At 35.3% G+C, this 14,115-nt stretch overlaps 1 protein-coding gene across 3 annotated transcripts in view; it reads right to left on the bottom strand.

Moving 5' to 3' along the window:
* The window catches only part of ELF1 (E74 like ETS transcription factor 1), a 125,662-nt gene that overhangs the window by 83,824 nt on the left and 27,723 nt on the right, over window positions 1–14,115 (bottom strand). Inside the window, exon 1 of one of the 3 annotated variants that reach the window (XM_045839005.1) lies at window positions 6,306–6,433. The exons of the other annotated variants lie outside the window; for them this stretch is intronic. The gene's annotated coding sequence lies outside the window, so the exon portion shown is untranslated. Of the gene's footprint in view, window positions 1–6,305; window positions 6,434–14,115 lie in introns of those variants that run through there. 3 annotated transcript variants of the gene reach the window in all.

Here is a 14,115-nt window from a genome sequence, read left to right as displayed (position 1 = left end):
ATAAACAAACACGAGCAGGACTGGGGACTTCTCATTAATGTAATGAGCATGCTATATTTCTTAACCTAGGTTGTTGTGACATGGGTAAACACTTTATAATTATATTTAAACTATACATGTTTTATATGTTTTCCTAAATGTACATTTTCAGTTTTAAAGAAAAAAAAGGATAATGACTTGTCCCATTATAATACTAAGCATCCATTTTGATAAAAATAACATGCACATAAACTAACAATTATAATTAATTAATTTAGAAATAGGGTAAAGGAGGGAGAAAGAGAGGGAGAGAAACATCAAGGTGTGGTTGCCTCTCATGCGCCCTTCACCAGGGACCTGACCCATAACCCATTCATGTGCCCTTACTGGGAATCGAAACCAGTGACCTTCTGGTTCACAAATCCACACTCAATCCACTGAGCCACACCAGTAAGGGTTAAATTAACAATTTTTAAGTCAACACCTCATTTTTATAGTTTTACTATAAAAATTTTTTAAAGATTCTATTTATTCATTTCTAGAGAGAGGGGAAGGGAAAGAGAAAGAGGGAGAGATATCGACACACATGAGAAACATCGATCGGTTGCCTCATGCATGCCCACAACCAGGGACCTAGCCAGCAACCCAGGCAAGTGCCATGACTGGAAATCAAACCAGTGACCTTTCAGTTCACAGGATGGTATTCAACCCACTGAGCCACACCAGCCAGAGCTTACTATAAAATTTTTGGTTTCCTTGTTATAACACTGTTTTCTAAAACAAAGGAATAATGATGGGGGCAAAGGGGGAAAAATTGGGACAACTGAAATGGCATAATCAATAAAATGTGTTTTTAAAAAAACTGTGCCACTCAACTTTACACAAACACTATGACTGTAATATGATAAGGCATCTATCACATAGATAATGAACTTCAGATGGCTTTACATCATGAAAGATCATACTGGTTCCTGCTACACAGAAGAACTTCAAATATATAGGACAGAAGACAGGACGAGGATAGATCCAAGAAAACACAAATTTTATAAAATGAAAGAAGTACTCTAAATTTGCCTCTGGGCAGCAGGACTGAGAATGGGACTGAGTAGAGGAGGAATGTTGCTGATTTTCCCTATAGCCTCTTCTATTCTATTAGATTTTAAGCAATGTACATATATCACTTTGACAATTTTTTAAATCCTCACCTGAGGGTATGTTCATTGATTCTAGAGAGAGAAAAAGAAAGAAACGTTGATTGGCCACCCTCCGCACAAACCACGGCTGGGGATAAAACCCACAACCAAGGATTGAACCCACAACCAAGGTATGTGTCCTGACCCAGAATTGAAGCTCCAACCTTTTGGTGTATGGGAAGAGGCTCCAACCCACTGAACCACCTGGCCAGGGCACTTTGAAAACTTTGTTTCAAAGTTTTAAAACTTTGAAAAACTTGTTAAATCAATCTTCATACAAACTCTAAAGGGATTTTCTTTTTTTTTTTTCATGCTAAGAATCAATATCAGGCTACAAAATATGGAGTTAAGAAAGAGTTTAACAAGCTCTCTTCCCCCTCAGCAATTAAAGGACAAATGGAAAAAGGGTTCTGAAGTGAAATGAATAAAAGTGAAAATGAAAGTTTAGGAAAAGTTTTCTGATGATGAATATGATATTAATTCAGGTATTAAAACTGGAAGAGAGGGAATTAAAATGTTTCTGCACAGAAATTTGTACAACCAAATTTCAGCTGCATAATTTCTCCCTCTCTGCCAACAAAACAAATAGCACAAGTTATTTTTTCCATAAAATGTGGGATGTATAGACATTTGTAGTACAGATCAACAGTCATTTTTAGTATAGTATACAGACTATTGAATAAGACACAAAGATAAAAGTGACACAAAAAATTTTCTCTTTAGTAGGTTCTCCATACTAAAGGGAGAAAAAGATTGCTCCAATAGCTGAAAATTGTTTTAAACATTTGAGTTGATGAATAATTTAGTATTCATCATTTAGATGAAGCAAAAGAGCAAAATAATATGGTGGAAATGCAACTGATGAAAGCAATACTTATTTTCAGACCATTCAACTGATGGGACTCTTCTTCCCATCTATTCAAGAGTCTATGAACATCTATGTCCCATTAGATGGGATGTAATGCAAGGCAAAATCCATAAATACACAATCAGTGATGTAATTAAATGTTGAAAGAAACCTCAAAAATTATATCCAAGCATCACATTGGGAAAAATATTGGTCCCTCAAAGACTCAAACAATTACAAATAATAATAGTGTATTTTCCCAGAGAGGTTTTCAAAGACTGTAAATGCTATCATAAATCAGGAAGGGAATATGTTTTTTCCTAGAACCTCAGGGATAAGGAAACAAAGAGAGAGACACCATAAAGCACCAAATAGAACTTATAAGAAAATAAACTAACATTGGGAGAGCAATGGTTCACTGAGAGATACAGGGCGGGCCAATTACATTGGAAAAATAATTAGTTTCATTATATATTGTGGTCAATATGGCAGTGGGTTGGGGAGTCGAAGGGGGAAAGCAGAATTAGAGAAGAGGAAAAAAGGAAAGCCACAAAGTTGAAAGATACAGCCCAGCAAAAAATGGAAGAGAATGGGACAATAGATAGGGAGAGGAGGATAAATAAGTCCTAATATTGATAATAAACTACTGCAGTCACTTTTCTTACTTACTATGGGCTGTGGGCTTCAATTACAGGGTGGGCAAAAGTAGATTTACAGTTGGTCATATGGAAAAATATATACTACAGGACTAAATAATAATACAAGTATAAACTCTGTTATTCGAACTCACAACTATAAACCTACTTTTGCCCACTCCTATATTGTTGCTTAAAAATTCATACATTACAATGCTAAATAACTGATTAATCGCTCCTCCTAAATCTGTCAAATCTTTTTCTGAAAGTGTGGTGTATAAGCACCTATATCACAAGCATCTTACTAACAATGCAGATTGAAAAATCAAATGTTAGGTCTAATGAATCAGAATTTCCTGGGTTGAAGCCAGTTGATTTTTACACCAAAGGTTGGGAATTATTGCTTTAAAATGTATACTACCAGGTAGGTGTTATTTTTTTTCTTTGAATGGTTACAATGAAGAGACACCAGACAAGAGATTAAGCTGAGGGCCACATACCTTTTAAAGATTTGCCACTCCTAACAATATAGCAGGACCTGCCCAACTGAGTAGTCAAGGGTTTAATGTAACAAATAATAGTCGACTCATATATACTTTGTAGTTTGTCAAAGGTTGAAAAAGAGAAATAGAAGAAAACATCTCTAATCTCAAGAGCTTAATGTTCTTTTCCTTGTTGATGAGGACAATCTTCTTAACGTAGGCAAATGCACATTCGTCTATACTCGTATTTCCTAAAGATCCATAAACTTTCCTGTTTTAAGTCTCAGTCACAATTCACCTCTAGGCAGTCTGAACCTGAATTTAACTTCTTAGTGGTTTGGTTCCATTCTTTACTTACTTCACCTATGTTATCAAGCTGTTTTTCCCAGTAAAAATCTAAGTTTGTGAGGATAGAACCCAATGTTTTCTATTTTCTAGCTTTTTGTTCCCCGTTTGTTGCTTAGAACAATGATAACCACGTTGTAGAAAATCTGATACTGAACTGGAATAGGAGTCTCAGAATTTAGGCAATTCGACAGTCATATGCAAAGTAATTTTTTAAAAATCCAAATTTCAGACCCAAAGAAAGGAAGATCTAAAACAAATTAATAAAGATTTTGTTTCAATCACCCCAATAAAACAAATCACCCCAATAAAACAAAAAAAAATTAATAAACAAAGATTTTGTATTTCTCAGAAGATTCTAAAAGTGCCCAGTAGGTAAACTCTCAAAGAAAGAGAAAAGATATGACAGAATGAGATTACTAGTTATGGGGAAGTTAAATTCAAGCTATTATGTTATAGCTTAGAAACATCCATATTTTGTATACTCACATCCAAAGTTTTATACATACCCCACCACATACACACTGTAATACAACAAGGCATCATATTAAACAGTATTTGCCCCCCTAAAAGAATGAGGTAAAATTAAAGCAGAAATAAACCTGTCTTTTTATTTACACACTTAAAGTAAATTCCCAATTTCTTATATTTTCACCTTTGCTAGGCCCATCATAAACAACCAATGTCAAAAATGATGCTTCAACTATGAAAAACTTCTAATGGTAAAAAACTGTTGTAGAAATTTTTAAAAATGTATCATCTCTCTGAGGAAAAAGAAAACTAAATTGAACACATTTTTAAAATCCTTGGTTAATTCATTTGGTTGTATCTTATCACCAAAATTATCAGCAAGCAATTTAACTAAGGTTTTATTTACTCTTAAGTAAATACAGATCATTTCAAACAAAGCATCACTTGTTGGAGTGGACTAGCATGAGTAGCTCCAGGCTGGAAGCCCTGCCATTCAGCAAGGCACAACCTTGAGCAAGTCACAGGACCTTTGGGGGCTGTTCCTTCATTTATAAAAGTGAAGCAGTTGAACGATCTTCAGTCTTTTTTAGTGCTAAAGTTGTGTAAATTGGTAATTCTAAGTTTAAGTCTGATGACTCAGTTTAAACTTAAATCCAACCTTATCAAAGGAGAAGAGTGGGAAGGTGACTACCTAGTAAGTCTTAAAGGCCTTTCCTTTCTTCTGTGCTTTCTTTTCCCTCCCTTCTCCTTGAAGCCCCACCTCAGTCTTCTCCACATAAAAAGAAACTGAAACATATGAACACTGTTTTATTTAAACTCTACTAGTATCTTGATTTTAAGAAACTAAATTCTTCTACTCTCTTTAATAAATAAAATCTTAATTATTTGCTTATTTGTGTGCCCCTTGATTTTTCTCATATGGGTCCCTTGCTTTTAAAAACTCAAAAAAAAGTTTTTAAGGCACAAAAGTTTCATTAGATTTTTCATGCAGATCAGATTAGAAGTAAATATAGCCTTTGATTACTCAAAGGCTGAACAAATTGGCAATACTGAAACAAAGATGATAGCTAATGGCTAAGAGTAAAATGTCTGCTGTGCATATCTTATAAGACCACAAAATTGATCTGTTAATATCAACAATCCTTTCAAAATATTAAAGAAATAATAATTGACTGGCTTTCTATCTTCCCTTTCATCTGGCAGGCCTTCAAGCACTTAGAAAGTGAGTAACAGCAAATTCCTGAAGAGCTGGCTAAATATTATCATAGTCAATAATAAATGACTTGGGAAGTTTTATTTATAAAAACTTTATTCATAATCACTACATATTCTAGTTTTACTTTCAAATTTTGGTTCCATAAATAATTTTCATAACTAAAATACTACTATATCCAGCTTCTCAGAGTACCTAGAACTTCAAGGCACACCAGAATGTACAATTGCCAAAGTCTCATAATTTCAATGATAAATATTTCAGGAAAAGACTGGACAATGTTTTCTATTATAAAAGGTATTACTTGTTAAAATACAAAACAAGCACATGTTAAAATACAAAACAAGCACATATTAAGAACAGAAAAAAAAAGGCCAATACTCTTTACCTTTTTTTATTTTACACAAAATGAAATACTGTGTTTTCTTAGAATCTAGTTATGCTTCTAAGGCTGTTACTCAGAACAAGTTTTCAGTGTGAATTATAGAACTTTATTATTTTTTTCTAAAAGTAAATGAATCATTCTAGTCTTTCTTCCTCTTTATGTCACTTTTACTTGTTATCTAAATAAGCTTTCATTTTACTTAAACTTCCATTTCAAAATTCAATGTTCAGTATCATTTCATTAACGTAAGAGAAAGAAAAAAAGGATAGAACAGTCAAGGAGCAACACCTATAACTGAGTTGTCCCAAAACATCCCCTAAACTAAAATGCCAAAACAAAACCATTGTTTCTGAATTTTTTTCTTAACATGAATATCACACATGAATAGTACAGTTTATTTAACTGTAACTTCTGGCTACCCTGAAAATACAATTACATTTTTTTTATTAAAATTTGACTCAGTTTGCCTTGCAATATAAAAAAGAAAGAAAAATTTCCTTTATTCCCAAGTCACACAGGAAAAAAAAACATTACACAAAACATAAAAAATGCTTTACCAAGAAGATCTAAAACTTTCCAGTATTTGAATGCTTTGTTTTCCCTAGTAGTTAAAAAGTACAATCAGGCATGTGACTGACTACATTTTCTCAGACTTAGAGAACACATTCAGCCATGTTCTTCGACAGGTAAGAACCACCCTCCATTCACCAGCTCAGGAAACAGCCAGAAGCAAACACCCAAAATCATAACATTACCTTCAAATATTCTCATTATCTTTAAATATTGTCCTTTGGGCTTGAAAATAAAAAAGCAATCCGGCAAGTTTTATGCTGTTAAAATGGCTCCTGTAGATTGGGGAAGTGGTGTCTGTGCTTCAGCTTATGAGTCATACATGAAACTAAGTGTTTCTAAGGGAGGCACGCCCATGTTGCTGTGGACCCAATTATTCTGCTAGGTCAAACATGCAAATCTACAGGTAAAAACCGGGAGAGGTATAGAAAAAGGAGCAAGGTAGAGCCTAGGAGCAAGATTTACCTTGATTAAACCATTACTCAGCTCATATTAATTACCATATTAAAATTAATAATAAAATACAATCAGAATCTACAAGAAGGCAAAATTAAAAACTGTATGTTGTATTTTTTAAATCTTAATTTTTAAAAGTAATTTTAATGTATCAAGTAAATAAAACAAAGGAAAAAAGCATGGGAGAGAATGGAAGGAAGATAGCAAACTTTCTAGCTTTTAATGTAAGTAACAATGAACTGGTGAATTTAACCTGGCTACTCATTAACCTTTATATGAAAGGGGTATATTACTGTGTACTCTGGAACAGCTAGCAAACTGCAATATCAGATGCAGATTTATAAGTACATTAAATAGATATCCACTAGAAAATTCAAAGTTCAGTGGAAAAATAAGTGAGAATTAATCTGGTTTATACTAAAAGATAATACCAAACTTGGGGTTAGAAAGGAACTAAAGTTTAATGTAACAAAATTATTTTAAATAGAACTGCAAGCTTGTTAAAACCCTATTTTAAAATAATTATAAATGCAATCATGGTTCATAGCTCTACTACTTCCAAGACATGGCCACAATTTTCTATACCTTACAAACATAAATGAAAGCATACTATGTGTTGGACTTGTACCATACACATCTAGCCTAAGGGTGCCAACAAAAGGTGTGGCCAGTGAAGTTTTGCTCTCTAAGCCACCATATATCTGATAAGGTACCCATGCAACTGAAACATTACTACATTACTTACCCTACCCCCATGTGTGAATATTTATTAGTTTATCCTAAGAGCTTAAAGTGATCAAAATAGCTTGAAAACTAATGCCTTCCAAAAGCACTTTAAATGATGAAGTGCAAGTCACTAGCTAGCCTTCATCCTAATATTTTATAAAAAGTAAGTGGCTAGATGTTCTCCCTTTAGTTAATTACTTGGAAGTAATTATTCTGCCTTACAAGACGCACAGCTGGGAGGACAAGCTGTCACTGACTTAGGAACTGTACAAACTGATACAAAATGTAATGACAATGAACCAACTTGCTGCCTATTAAGTACCTATTTATTCCATTCCACTGGACATTGCTTGATTTGTTTATCTTGTTATTAAAATAATTCCCGCAGTTAAATAAATTATTAATAAAAATTATGCTAAAAAGGAAAACATATCACTTTTCTATTGCCAAGTGCCATATTTTGTTTAATTTAGCTCATTTATCCAGAATGACTATTCAATACCCAAACTCAAAGAAAAGGTCTTCTGAGCAGTCACAGGAAATGCTTCCTGGAAAACCCAAGTCGTTTCCCAGAGCTGAAACTTATTTTAGACAATATCCATATAAGCCTAGTAATTTGATTATCTTTTAGCTAATTAAAAATTACAAAAAGTGAGAGAGAATAGGGAATGTGTGATGTCAAAAGAAACAAGTGACGAAGCTGATAATGAGAGGAAAAAATTAAAAACTACAAAACTACTGTATAAATACATATAATGTAAAAAGTACTGGGATCTGAAGCTACCCTATAAGGTCAACACATTCTACATTCTCCAAAAGCATATCACCATACAGATGAGTGCCTCAAAGTCAGCATTATCATGATAAAGGTTTTTAAAAAACAAAATGAATGACTTAAAGTATGTGAAATTTTTTATGAATCATGGGTACATAAAAGGATAAGCTTCTGCTACTGAGAAAATCCATTTATATAAAACTGATTACTTGATAATGACAGGTATTTGGACTGTAATTTAAAAGAAGTGTTTTTGGCCACACACATATAGAAGGCAAGTAAGAGACACAAAATGCAAATAATTACCCCTCTTCAATAGCAACAAGTTATCTTAGCTATTGCTAAAGAGATGATTCCAGAGTTGCTATTATAATACATTGCCTCTTTGACCAGGGGCACACCATATTAGTACCATTTTACCACCCACAGGAACTGAATCCTGGTTGTACTTACAGTTCCAAGAAATCAATCCACACAGGGGAAAGAAAAAAAAAAGGCAAAACAGCACAGGTTCTAGAACCAATCTCCTTGAGTTCAAATCCCAGCTCTCCCACCTATTAGTTGTATAACCCTGGTGATTACATAATAATCCTGTGCCTTAACTTCTTTATCTGTAATTTAGGCTAACAGTACCCAAAGGATTATTGGGAGAATTAAAATCAGTCCATTTTCTATAAAAAACTTAAACTCAAAAATAAGAAAACAAATCAATTTTTTAAAACAGTTAAACCACTGAACAGAAGAGATACAGACAGGGAATAAGCACAGAAAAGATCACCATTATTACTCAATCAGGAAATACAAATTAAAGTCACAATACCACTATATATCATTAGAATAGCTTTAAAAAACAGTGCTGGTGAGCATATAGAGCAAAAAACAACCCTCATATATTGTTTGTGGGAATGCAAAATGGAACAGCCTATTTGGAAAGCAGTTTGGCAGTTTCTTATAAAGCTAAACATATACTTATTATATAATAATCCAGAAGTCCCACTACTAGATATTTACTCTTGAGAAATGAAGATATATGTCTATTAAGAAAAAAATAAACTTCTACACAAATATTTATAGCAGTTTTACTCCTAACCACCTAATACTGAAAACTCACATGTCCATCTACTGATGAATGGCTAAGCACATTGTCTTCTATCCATACAATGGAATGCTATCAGTAGTAAAACGGTATGAACTTTTGAAGTGCTGATAAATGCTACAACATGTATGAATCTAAACATATCAGGCTGAGTGAAATAAGTGAGACTCAAAATACATACTCTATGATTCCATTTATATGACATTCTGGAAAAGGCCAAACAAAAAAGACAGAAACCCTATCAGTGGTCGCCCTGGGCTAGAAATGAGGGAAGGGGATTGACTACAAAAGAGAACAAGGGAACTATTAGGGGAATAGAAATGTTCTTTATGGTGATTATGGTATTGGTTATGTGGATTCTGAGAAAGAAGATACCTAATAAGAAAGACTTTTCTAGTCCTGGCTGGTATGGCTCAGTGGATTGAGCACTGCCCTGCAAACCAAAAATGTCACTGGTTCAAGTCCCAGTCAGGGCACATGCCTGGGTTGTAGGCCAGATCCCTGGTTGTGGGATGTGTGAAAGGCAACTGATTGATCTCGTTCTCCCTCTCTTCCCCTCTCTGTAAAAATAAATAAATAAAATCTTTTTTAAAATGGGGGGTGGGTTGGCATGGGGGCCTACTGGTGGCTAACCTGACATTTTTTTTTTAAACAGCCAAGCAGGCATTTCTACACAGGGACCTCTAACGCAAACTGCACTTCAGGGAGATACCTGACCAAACTACCTGCCTCTGAACTGGCCTGCCTGCACTTTATTTGTGTCATGTGTCATCTGAGCCAACCCTTATAAAGGAGTTCCTGGAATCCTATTTCAACCAATAGGACTGAGGCTTTCCCCACCTAATCGGGGCTGTGCAGCTATAGTCTCCCATCAACATCTTCACCAACCAATCAGAGAAGCTCCATTCTGGCCAATCAGGAAAGTGCCTTTTTGGACCAATCAAACTGCAAGGATTTGTAGTCCTTGTTGGCATGAGGACAGCCCAATCAGGGGCTGGGGCAGGGACTTCTGTCTATATAAGCCAGCTCCTCAGAAGCTCTGTAAGTACACTTTCCCCTTTCCGCTAAAGAATGAACTGGGTTTCCTGGCTGAGCAGAAACACTGAAGATGTGCTGTGGGAGCAGAGAGCAGATCAGAACAGAGTGGAGCAGACCAGCGCTGACCAGCGCAAACCAGTAAAGACCACAGCACAGTCATGTTATCACATGCTTTATCACAGTTGAGCTGTTTTGCACTAAATAGTTTTCTTCTTCACCACATCCCAAACTGGGGACTCCTGTTGACTGATGAATTGGCAATTGGCACCAACAACCATTGGTTAACACTTGTATGATCAACGTATGTTGTCAAAAACCACAGAACTATACACATAAATAGGGAAAATTCTACTATATGTGAACTATACCTCAATCAACCTGACGTTTTAAAAACATCCAGTTCATGTGTATAACGTGTTTAATATAGTACTGGGCACTTAGTAAGCACTTCATAAACATTATCTGTTATTATCAGCATGCTTCATAGTAGAAGCAACTAGTATTAAATACTACAGATGACAAACTTTAAACTCCCACATAAATAAAATGTGACAACTTAAGACTTATGTACTGTGGGTTCTTTTATTTCTAAAATTTGATATATATCAAATCACTATATATACCTTAAGTTGGTATGGCTGGCATGGCTGCATTACAAAGCTGGCATGGCTGTATTGGGTAATTTTCATTATTTATATTTGAATTAGCTGAGAAAAATTAGGTGGATTGAATGAATTTATTAAATGCCCACTAAAGACACTATTTCTTTCTTTCTTGAAAACAGAACTTACAGAAAGAATTTACTGTGTCAGCCTGGACTGATTTCTTCCTATTTATTATTACTGCTTATCCTTGAACTCAAATTTGAAACTTTTAGTACATGAAAATATAGAGTAGTCTAATTTCCATATTTAAGGAACCTGGGCATAAAAAGGGCTTGGTGCCCTGGCTGGTGTAGCTCAGTGGATTGAGTGTGGGCTGTAAACCAAAGGGTGGTGGGTTTGAATCTCAGTCAGGGCACATGCCTGGGTTACAGACCAGGTCCCCAGTAGGGGGCACATGAGAGGCAACCACACACTGGTATCTCTCCCCTTCCCCTCTCTCTAAAAATAAATACCCGTATTTTTAGGATTATAAGACGTACCCCTCCTCAAATTTGGGAGGAATAATGGTTGTTAATGCTGCTGTTGAGTTCTGTTTACATTTACATTGGTAAAGTATTATGTTATTTATGTTATTAAATATTTTACATTTTTGCTTCAAATTTTTTCCCTGTTTTCTTTTTTTTTAAGATTTTATTTATTTATTTTTAGGGAGGGGAGGGAGAGAGGGGGGGAGAGAGAGAGAAAGAGAAACATCAATGTGTGGTTGCTGGGGGTTATGGCCTGCAACCCAGGAATGTACCCTGGCTGGGAATCGAACCTGGGACGCTTTGGTTCCCAGCCCGCACTCAATCCACTGAGCTACGCCAGCCAGGTTTTTTCCGTTGTCCTCCTCTAAAACCTAGGTGTGTCTTACGGTCCAAAAAAATACAGTAAATAAAATCTTAAAAAAAAAAATGGCGTGGTTTGACTCTGACCATAGGTCAGGCACTAACATGCTATCATTACCAGAGATGAAAGAAGATCAAACCATTAAAATGATAAATGACCCAAATTAATATTTCTACTGTTTAAAAATAAGAATAAAATTTAAAAGACCGAGATTTACTGTTATAAATCTTTCAGTGAGACAGAACTAATTTTGTTCATGCTAATACCTCTCAAAGTATGAATCCATGAGCAATGTGTAGCATTTCCAAATGTGACCTTAATGTAAAACATAGTTAATCCTCTATTATCTATTACTAGCTTTATTAAACCAAGGCCTCCTTCCTGCTTCTGCACAGATTATTAGGACCCATCCACAAGGAAGGTCCTCCTGGACAAGTGTCTGTGTGTTTTAAAAAGTATACCACCTGGCTGGTGTAGCTCAGTGGATTGAGCATGGGCTGAGAACCAAAGCATCACAGGTTTGATTCCCAGCCAGGGCACATCCTGGTTTGCAGGCCATGGCCCCCAGCAACCGCACATTGATGTTTCTCTCTCTCTCTCTTTCTCCCTTCCCTTCCCTCTCTAAAAATAAATAAATAAGTCTTTTTTTTAAAAAAAGCATACCAAAGGCAAAATGGCCCAAGGTTCTGTATGGTTTTGTTCACTATTGTGTTCCTACCACTAAGACAGGGCCCCAACACATAACAGAAACTCAGAGACGAGATTGAGTAACTTATCTAAAACATTTCACTGAGGGTAAATTCTAGCATTTCAGGATTTTACCACATTGAAATATTTTTAAAAAACATGATTTGACCCATGATTTGATATAGCTGAACTCAGGTAATTAACTGTTATAAGATTCTACTATCATGTTATTTGAGGTGTGTTATTCTTTCCACTCTTGTGAAAAATAACCAAGAATTGATTGTACAATTATATTCTTTATGTTGCTCCCAGGTAATATGCTAATTGTAATCTCAAATTGTTTCATATAGGCATATTTTATCCTATAATTAAATTTTAAATTCAATATTAAAGACAATATATCTTCTACTTCAGTGGATTGTAGCCAAGGATGCACCTCTGAATTATATAAAGTGTTTTTTAAGATACATGCCTAACCTCAAAACAGATTCAGTAGTGTGGGTAGAGAGCTCAGGCTTGTAAGAATCACTGCTCTGTTGCTCTGTACCCCTAGTACATAATGTAGTTTGTGCTCCTCACACAGCAGCCACTCAAAAAGATACTTGTCACTTTACTATTCAGTAATCTTTAATTATGGAGAGGAAAACCAAAACTCCTCCTTTGCTATTCTTCAGGCAAAAGCCTCATATCATATGAATATAATAATGTCACAACATCCTAACTATCCCTTACCCTCCCACCAACTGCCTATTTTCAATTCACCTTTCACTCTGCTATCAGAGAACTCTTCCTTAAAGAACAACTCTGTGAATGATCTGATTATCATTCATGGCTGAAAAACAAACCGATTCCCTAGAGGTTAAAATTTTAAAGCTAGAGTTTTTATGGTTTCTCCAATGCTTTCACAGTACGACTTCAATTTAACTATTTTCCAGCCCTATCTTCCCCACTCTTTACCTCTCCCCACTACCTATCTTTGCTTCCCTCTCTCTTTTACACTCTTTTTACACACACACACACACACACACACACACTCCAGCCTTCTGATATCTTCTGGATTGCACCGTTTCTATTTGTTTGCCTTCCCTAAATTTGGAAAGCATTTATTTCCTACCCTATCCCTTCTCTCGGCCTACTGATCCATCTTCAGTCTCAATTCAAATGTGTTCTCTGCACGAAGGCTTCCCTCAACAGCCCCATTTTAGAGGGATAGTCTGTAGAAAGAAGTGACTTGACCAATGTCAAGTTAATGACTAATTTAATGTAATCCTAGGTGCTCATTCATTTAGATATTTCCTGAGCACCTACTATGTGTCAGGCACTATTCTAGGCCCTTACTGTACAGCAGTGAAGAAAAGAGGTACATTGATAAACTATCTCTACCCACAATAATGCCTATAAGCTAGCAAGGGAGAGAGACAAACATTATAAAATATATGTTAATTTTATGTAAAAGATATAAACAAAATATATAGTATGCTAGTGATAAGGACAAAGAAGAGAAAAAAATAAATTAACAAATAGAAGAACATAACATTTTAAATAAACCAAGCAGGGAAGACTTACTTTTGACAAGTTACTTTTGGGTAAAGACCTCTGGTTATGTACATATATCCAAGGAAGAACATTCCAGGCAGAATGAAGCCTGTGCAAACACTCTAAAAGGGAGTTTCCCTGATATGATGTTCAAGGAAAGTGTCCAGACAAGTGTAGTTCAAGAAGAG

This window comes from Phyllostomus hastatus, unplaced genomic scaffold (genome assembly GCF_019186645.2).
Source record: "Phyllostomus hastatus isolate PE091 unplaced genomic scaffold, TTU_PhHast_1.1 phas_contig_29, whole genome shotgun sequence".
Lineage (NCBI taxonomy): Eukaryota > Metazoa > Chordata > Mammalia > Chiroptera > Phyllostomidae > Phyllostomus > Phyllostomus hastatus.
Note: the sequence above shows the minus strand (reverse complement) of the source record. Positions and strands in the feature narration are given on the sequence as shown.